The 9,377-nt window shown below is 42.2% G+C and overlaps 1 long non-coding RNA gene across 1 annotated transcript; it reads right to left on the bottom strand.

Annotated features, from left to right (window-relative positions):
• Window positions 1–622: 622 nt before the first annotated feature.
• Window positions 623–1,765, bottom strand: LOC117547459. The gene is made up of 3 exons (XR_004569191.1): window positions 1,489–1,765; window positions 1,167–1,290; window positions 623–961 (listed from the first exon to the last, which is right to left on the bottom strand). It is a non-coding gene; the product is annotated as an uncharacterized LOC117547459 (long non-coding RNA).
• Between the last annotated feature and the right edge of the window lie 7,612 nt (window positions 1,766–9,377).

Here is a 9,377-nt window from a genome sequence, read left to right as displayed (position 1 = left end):
ATTTTCAGTCAGGATCAAAAACCGTTTCAGAGCAACAGAATTACATTCATTTTACACTCTGTACAAAATAAAAACATTGTAAAAGAACTATTCGGAGTGTAATGCTTTACTGTTCAAGGGATTGGGCATTGTTACGGCCCGTCCACACAGCGGTGTGCGTTGAAGCTTCCAACGCTTCTGCCCATTCACTTTTAATGGGGTGACGTCACTTTTAGCCGAACTGCATTTTGGAAAGCGACGTGGAGCGTTGCTGGCGTTGCTCGCTTCAAAAGTTGAGCAATGTTCAACTTTTGGCGACTCGGCAGAAGCGTCAGCCAATGAAATCCCATTTATGCAAATCTGCCATTACAAGCGCTAGGCAATCAAACCGTGTGTATGCTGGGAGAGACTACGCAGGTCATTTCCTCATATTCAAAAAAATGGAGGGAAAATTCATTATTTTATATCCAGTTTACTTCGTTTTAACATTGCTATTGCTTTGTATGTCGGGGGCGGGAGATTCATGTGATTGGTTGTTGGTCGCAAAAAATCCCCAAGCTTCAGACACGCCCAACTCCAAGCGTCAACACACGCTGCTGTGTGGACGCTCCGTTAAAGTGTAACAATGATAATGGACAAACAGTCTTTTTCCAAATGTCCTTTATTTATAAAACACGGTAGGTGTACCAACTGTAACCCTGTATCTCACACAGTGTATTGAATAGAGAGGCAAACCCTTCTCCAGAAAAATACAAAACAAACAGAGACACAAGCCCAAAGCCTGAACTGATGGAACTGAGGGCCATCATCAAGTCCTGGTGGAACTTCTCATAAGTTTGGTAGTGGCTTGGGAGCTTCAATTTTAGGAAGCAGGTGAGAGCCACTGGGTATTTTGAAGTAACAACCTCAACTTCAAGGTTTGTTGTGAGCAGCTCCCACCCGACCCAGAACTTCAAGAGGTCACGCAGCACCTTCGGAGATGCTATGGGAGAGAATTTGTTATGTATGCGATACCTCAAATTGCATTATATCAAAACTTAAATTTGAGCAGTAAAACTTGCAGGAATATCAACGGTTAACCCATGCATAGATTTGTATTTGTACACCGATGTGTGTATATTATTTTTCATCAGAACTGCCATCTCTTCAGCTGCACTACAGCTTTAGCAGTCATTAATTAGTGTTACCTTCCTCTATGAATTGCCTCAAAAATCCAGTGACGAGACCGACTTTCTCCAATGGAACGGCGTCGTCCTCGTCCTCATCGCTGTCACTTTTGGGCTGTGGCCAGTGGATGTTCTGGATCACAGTCTATAGGGGATCAAATACAAACGTGTTCTTTGCTAAGATTGAAGCTCATGTTATATGCTACAGAATTATCTTAACATTGTAAAGCATTGATTTAAGATCTACACACCAGTTTAAGAGCCCCACAAATGAAATTGCATGATAGTGTTTGCAAACAAATCCCATGAATAACATAAATCCAATAAAGAAAATGGTACTTACCTGTGAGTTCAGCTCATCATTTTTCTCTCTTGGAAATAATATGGGGTGGACATCTGGCCTATTTGAAACAAGCGGCCAGATTCCCGTTTCTTTAAGGCCTTTGCGAATCTGCTTGATAGGCTGCCTAACACGGTGAAGTACCTACAAGTAAAAGGAACAATCAAACTGAGGCACTAATGGAAAAACACCACAGTAGCAGATACAGGAGGACTTACAAAGCAAACCTACTAATTACCTAAACATTGTATTGTATTGTTTAAATAAAAATGGTACAATATAAAATGATTACTGCATGAGAAAGAAGTTCCTGGAACAGCCAGTCATGATTGGTGGAGGTTGGAACAGGGAGGTCCCAGGACAGGCAAAGATCAGTCACACTGGTGGTTTCTTGAGCAGTAAGTTGTGTATTCTTGAGCTAAAACAGGAGAAAAGAGGACATCATTTAAATGCATGCAAAAGTGGACAAAAAGCCTAAATCTGGAAAAATCAAAATGGGACACAAAAAAGCATTGGAAATCATTTCTAGCTAAACAGCCCAGCCTTGACGCATGAATGGAATCTTTTTCATAATGCACAAGATGACAAGTGTATGTTAGCATTGTGGTGCAGTGGTGTATGACATGTCACTTTTTAACTAGGACACTCACAAAACCAATTGTTTCACGGTGGTCAAGATCAGGACAGTCCAGCAGGGTAAGCGCTGATGCTGCAGTATCCGTGCTCCCACCAGTCAACAGAGTCACTACAGGCACACTTAGTCCTGAGAAACCAAAACCACCATGCAGGAAGGAATGGCCTATCATCCGACCTGCCATCTCAAACAGGTTGCTTTCCCGAAGCACAGCAGCTGCGGAGGGAACCCGATGTTCCATTTCGCCTTCAAAAAGGCTTGTAAGAGCTGCACAGCCTTAAGAAAAAAGGAGAAATAGTTTAGACACCATGTATTGCTATAACGTAATTTTTAGGTCAAGCTATATTGAGTGTTGGTTCAACTGTGAATATGCATGTTGTAATCTTTGTTGGTTTATTAAGATTTAGCTGCAAGTGGTTATTTCAATTGAAAGACAAATGGGGACATCCCACCTAAATTTATACTGAAGCCGGTCTTCAGTTTCTGCATGGCCATTGACAAAACGTGTCGGTTGACACCTTGGCCGACTGCTGCATCCCCTTGAAAAGACGACCTCATTTAGAAAAGTACAACCAACAAGATGATATTCAACATACACTTACCAAGAGACAACATGAATCATCCTTCAAGCTTTCAATACAATAAATGTAACTAGTTCTTTCTTCCCTGGTCTAAGGGACATGAACTTAATCCTCAACATGCAAGTAAAAACAAACAAAAAGGCAAAATTCGACCCAGATGACAACCTATAATGAAACATGAGAAGTTACACTATTTATTAATACCTCTCAGCCTGCACTTCAATGGAGCTGCCCAGTTAACATTGTTCATTTTAAAGAATGAAATCAATGAACTGTCTGTTTCTTCTTCTGCGTCAAACAAGTCGATTGACAGAAAGAGGCGTGGACATTCATAGTTACGTTCCAGCAGTTCCTCTCTGAACAACTGACATGCCTTCCGGGGGTCCACTTCATTGGCCCATGCTGAAATGTAATTTGAAGGGAAAAAAAGTGGTTGGTACAATAAACTTCATAATATGTCAGCTTCAATTGTAAAATAGTACTTCATTTATTGTCTCATTTAGTAAGCCCTGTATTTTAAAGCAATATATTAAAAGGTAGTAACTTGAAATCAATTATCCTTTCCATATTACTGGATCAAACATGTAACAACATTCATTTTGGTGATCATTGCTATTTAAGTGTTTGTGAGTAGTCACTGTTTCAAACTACACCACAGCAGTAATTGTTCTGAATAAATAACCTGCTGAAACTGTTGCTGGCAATCGTTGAACTGAAGGTCCTGGCATTTCCTCTGTCCTTGTCATACTGGCTGCATCGCTATGATGAGCAGGGTCCATTCTTGGAAAAGACAAAACAAAAAACATACTCACAGGAATGGAAAATAGAGACTAGTGAGCGCCCTTCTTTTTTTACATATTTCTTCTTGCATATCAAACAAAGTAATTTAAATCAGATCCCTAATAAGTATTTCGGCTCTGTTAAGATTTCTACATTTCCTAAAAATGCATCACATGCTCTGATGCAGCTGCTATAGCTGTAACATTACAGCATTTTAAAACACAAAAAAGGAACAAGCACATTCACCAAACGATATCGTTATTAGGTTTGACACTTTGTATATGTTGTTCACCTCTCTCAAAACATGTCTATCTTCCATCTTTTGCTTGAACAAGTCAAAACGTCTTACCCTTCACCACATGTGCTTGCATGAAATGAGAGGACATCAATTGGGTAAGATTCAAGACATATAGGGCAAACCTGTAAAAAACATAAACAAATGTCAATACCTTTAAAACATATCACATTATTATAAGAGGTTTTATGTTTAATAATTCTCTCTCAGATAAGTGATACAGGAAACATAATTCTATGATAAAAAAATGAGTACATAGACAGTGTGCAAAAAGTCTGTTTGGTGAAATGTGTTATACCCTACCTATATACACACCTGCAATCATGCTGTCATTATTTACTGAAAACAATAAGGCTTTTATACTAAATTGCAAAGTAACTTTAACAGGATCAGCATCAACTACCTCTGACAATTCTCCCATCCCTGTGTTAGGTGGATTTGGCTGCTCAATCACTTCATCAAGAGAAGTCCCAGATTCACTCTCCTAAAAAACAAAAAAGGTACAGAGAATTGGTTCTATAGACTTTGAAACAGTCATTTGAGCAAACTAAAACATTACATATTTATTTGAGAAATGAGAGAAACGTTTTAATAACAGCTTACAGTCAATATGTCATTACATTCCTCCACATGTAAAGGCAACAGCTGCAAAGGCATTTGACTGCCACATGTTATGCAGGTTGACTGTGGCATCTTTGCAAACTCTGCCGAGTCATAGGGTAGTGGTTCGGTAGAAAGTTGCTCCTGTAGTGGAATTACAAACACAATGTTTTTTCCGTTGTTGGACGCTGTTTTGAGGAGCCTTGTGGAGTACCCCTCGGAGTCAGTAGGAATTATGGACAGCTTTCGACGTCCACTACCACCTATTTTAAAATCAAAATAGGAACAACACAAGTGTGCTTTAAAACCACCTGACAGTACATACATTAATATTAGGGATATACGTTACACTTTGTCAGGCAAACTTTAGTACTGTTTTATACAACTTGAAGAAGTGATATGAATGGTAATTCAAAGTAGGGCAACAGAAAACACATATGTGGGGCTTCTGAGTGTGAAAAACACAACACAGCATTTTCACCAATGGAGATGAGAACAATATTACCTGCTGACTTGAAAAACATCCAGCCTCCTTTTAATGTTTTCAGTTTTGGAAATTCTTCCTCAACCGAAGCCATAGTCTTTAAAACAAAGTGAAATAACATACAATATTCAGCAAGTGATTCACATTTTAAATCATTGAGAAATCTTTAATACTGTCTGTTTATATGATTACCTCACTGTGCAATAAGTTGTCCGGTAGATTTAGCATCCTCTTTCCAAGGCCAGCATAGGCAAGTGGTAGCTCTTCCGAGCCCTTAGGTGTAAACTGACTGGGTCCCGAAAGGACATATATGTGAAAGTCCGTCCGTTTGACGATGCAAGGAGCCGGGGTGGGAAATCGTCTTTTGCCTCTTGGCTGATCAGTACTGAACATACTTGGGAATTGCCTGATGTGGGAATGACAAAAGGATCTGTGAGACTAGACATTGTTATATCATTTGCAAATCATTGGCTTGCGTTGATGGTTTTGTTAACATAGGTTGAACAAATTGTATGAATAAATAGCGAAATCATAGTTAATATTCTGTCGATACAAAAACAATCTTGACACTTAGCTTTATCTTACCAAAATATTTGTTTTGAAAACATTAATATATTGTGTTTGGGACGTTTCAAGGCAAGGGGTTGTTAAAGGTTTTAAAAGCAGTAATGGAGGATACATACTATGGACAAATGTTTTAAAACATTAACTCAACATTACATTAGAGTAATGCGAGGGGTGAGATCAAATATCAGATGTTTACACATCTACGGGATTAAGCCACAGTTTGATCTTGAACTGTCAAATGTAAAAAAAAGTCTATTAAATCACCTTCTCATCGCCTGCCTCACCCTGACATCATTGTGGGATTGGACGCTGTCTACCGCCCTGACTGCTACGCTGACCGGTGCACCCTCTGCTGTGCTCACTTCTGGTGGAGTTGGAGTCGCAGACAACTCCCTGGCTATTAATTGAACTAAAGCCCGTGCTGCTACCCTCGACCCGAGGCGTTACACCCTGTCGAACAGTCAATTAATTTTCTCTCACATTCACTTCACTGCAACATTTTACTTGGTAGCAGAAGCACATAATAAGAATGGGGGATCGTTAGACCGACAACGCTAGTTAATGTTAGTTTATGGAGCTCAGCTACTACAACACAGCTAACCAAAACAGTTCTATATAATTCTCGAATTAAACAACTAACAACTAAGCAAAACCAATCCTTCATAATTTAGGAGTATTTCATAATTTAAACATAATTTACACTTGGAGCGGGAGGCGCGCGACCACCAGACGCCATTTTAAAGATGACCTCTGACCTATCAGCTCCGGAGTCCGGACTGCGCAAAATGCGTAAATGAAGTGCTACGTCACGAACGCAAGAAATCCCACCCACGTGGGGGCGCGCTCATGTGATTGGCTTAGACTGGAGGAGACATCTGATTGGCTATAGATGAGAGAAATTACAAGTACGAATCGGGTGAGCGTCAGGGGAGTCTCAAAAAACCCACACACGAATGCACAGCGATCCGTGCACAGAAAGCTGTTTGTGTTTGAAGGTGCAGCGGTTTTAAACGGAAAACTAATATGTGTGGATAAAAAATACACATGTAAAACCTTTTTCTGTGTTTGGATTTTATTTACATGTATATGAAACGGAACACATTTGTGTATGCATTGAAAAACACAAGTGTGGATCCGGAAATACAAGTTTGAATCCTTTTGCGGATCATGAAATACAAGTGTGAATCCTTCTGTGTGCATGTGTGTATTATGAGACTGTTCTGAGCCCATAGGGCGATTGTGGCTGCGAGGGAGTGCGGTCGTCTTTCAACCAGAAGGTTGTGGGTTCGATCCCAGCCCGTGCAGCCGACATGTCGATGTATCCTTGGGCAAGATACTTAACCCTGAGTTGCTCCCGATGGCATGGCCAACGGTGTGTGAATGTGTGTAAATGTTAGGTCCTAGAGCAAGTGGTACTGCTCTGTATGAATGGGTGTGAATGGGTGAATGACATGTAGTATGTAAAGTGCTTTGAGGGGTCGTAAAGACTGGATAAAGCGCTATATAAGTACAGTCCATTTACCATTTACCATAGCAACCACTGTAAGTTATATTCTTGTTTAATTAGACTTCTCTGTTTCATTTATTCTACTCTGTATAATTATTCTGTAGTTATTGTAGCTAAAACTGTGCTTTTGAGAGATTTTAAATCTCAGATCTGCTCAGGCGAAACCTGCTACACAGGTCTCAGCACTCAAGCCTGCATTACAATATAGGCAGGGCCAGTCTACTGTCGCCCATCAGCTGTAGATAGTTAACTAATTAGAGGGGCGTGGCCCTACAGCTGTGAGAACTCAGCAATCAAGCGTCCATTTTAGGTAGCTCTTTCCTGGAGCGTCAGCTTAAGCCGAAGACTGACAAAGACATTGGAGTCCTGCGGGAGTCTCTAAGACTGACAAAGACATTGGAGTCCTGCGGGAGTCTCTAAGACTGACAAAGACATTAGAGTCCTACGGGAGTCACGAGGGAGGCAAAGAGGAGGCAAATCCTACTCTGATTGAGCTGGTGTCTGATTTCTCTTTTCTTTAGTTTTCTAGCCCCTCATGCTATAATCATGTGTATTTTCTCCATTCCTGTTCATGTGTCTTCTCGCAATTATCACTGGCCCCGTGTATCTCCTAATCGATATAACCGGCCTGCTCTCATCTATCCCACATGCTCCACTGAGATCCAACATCTAGTTTCAGGTGGCCTGTGGAATTGCCAGTCAGCTGTTCCTAAGGCTGACTTCATCTCTGGCTACGCCTCCCTGCAGTCTCTGGATTTCCTTGCTCTCACTGAGACCTGGATTACTCCATCCAACACATCCACCCCAGCAGCTCTCTCCACTGCATATTCCTTCTCCCATACACCCAGACCAACTGGCAGAGGAGGTGGCACTGGTCTCCTGCTCTCTCCCAAATGGAGCTTTTCCCTCTTCAAGCTACCTAACTTCACTCCTTCCACCTTTGAATTCCATGCCATCACAGTAACCCATCCTATACAGTTAACCATTGTTGTTCTCTACCGTCCACCAGGCGCCTTGGGGGACTTCTTGGAGGAATTAGATAATCTCCTCTCACACATCCCTGAAACTGGCCCTCCCGCTGTACTTCTCGGAGACTTCAACCTCCAGACAGGGAAGATAGACGAACTAACATCCCTGTTAACCGCCTTTGCTTTCTCACTGTCTCCATCCCCACCGACTCATAAAGCTGGCAATGTCCTTGATCTCATATTCTCAAGGAACTGCGCTACTTCTAACCTCTCTGTAAACCCGCTCCACACATCCGATCACTTCTTCATTTCATTCTCTCTACCCCTTTCCAAACATAACAAACTAATCTCTTCTCATCCTGCACTTGTCCGCCGTAACCTTCGTTCCCTCTCCCACTCTACCTTTGCCTCGTCGGTGCTCTCAGCCCTCCCTTCCTCTGACTTGTTCCAACTCCTGCCTTCAAACTCTACTGCAGAAACTCTCCTCTCTACTCTCTCATCCACTCTGGACTCTCTCTGTCCTCTCACATCTCGGCAGGCTCGTCAGTCCCCTCCTGCTCCCTGGCTAAATGATGCACTGCGTGCTAATAGAACCGTCCTTAGGGCAGCAGAGCGGAAACGGTGGAAATCCAAACACCGTGACGACCTCCTAACCTATCAGGCTCTCCTCTCATCTTTCTCTGCTTCGATCTCTCAGGCAAAAAGCACTTTCTTTCAAGATAAGATACAATCTTCCTATTCCAATCCTAAAAAACTATTTTCCATCTTCTCCACCCTCTTGGACCCTCCAAAAGTCCCTCCCCCCTCCTCACTTCTGTCAAGCGACTTTGTTACCCACTTTGAAAAAAAGGTTGATGATATTCGCTCTTCTTTTTCTGACTCACCTTTACTCACCACTGGGTCACCAGACCCTCCTTCCACCAACACACTAACCTCCTTTTCCCCTCTCTCTCCAAGTGAGGTTCTTACCCTCATTACCTCTGCCCGCCCTACCACCTGTCCTCTGGACCCTATCCCTTCAAACCTCCTTCAGACTATCGCTCCTGATATTCTACCGTTTCTCACCCATTTCATCAACACTTCTCTAACTTCTGGTCACTTTCCAAACAGTCTCAAGGAGGAAAGAGTAAACCCTCTCCTAAAGAAACCCACTCACTTCATACCACTGCTACGCTGACGACACCCAATTAATTCTGTCCTTTCCCCGCTCAGAGACCCAGGTCGTCGCACGCATCTCTGCTTGTCTAGCTGACATCTCTCAGTGGATGTCTGCTCATCACCTCAAGCTCAACCTTGACAAGACTGAGCTGCTCTTCCTTCCGGGAAAAGATTGTCCCACTCTTGACCTAACAATCAACATCGGCACCTCAGTTGTTTCCCCCGACTCAGACTGCAAGGAATCTGTGTGTGACCCTAGATAACAACCTGTCCTTCACTGCAAACATCGCTGCTACAACCCATTGCTGCAGATACACG

Source organism: Gymnodraco acuticeps, unplaced genomic scaffold (genome assembly GCF_902827175.1).
Source record: "Gymnodraco acuticeps unplaced genomic scaffold, fGymAcu1.1, whole genome shotgun sequence".
NCBI lineage: Eukaryota > Metazoa > Chordata > Actinopteri > Perciformes > Bathydraconidae > Gymnodraco > Gymnodraco acuticeps.
The sequence above is the reverse complement of the archived record's forward strand: the minus strand, read 5'-3'. Positions and strand labels throughout refer to the sequence as shown.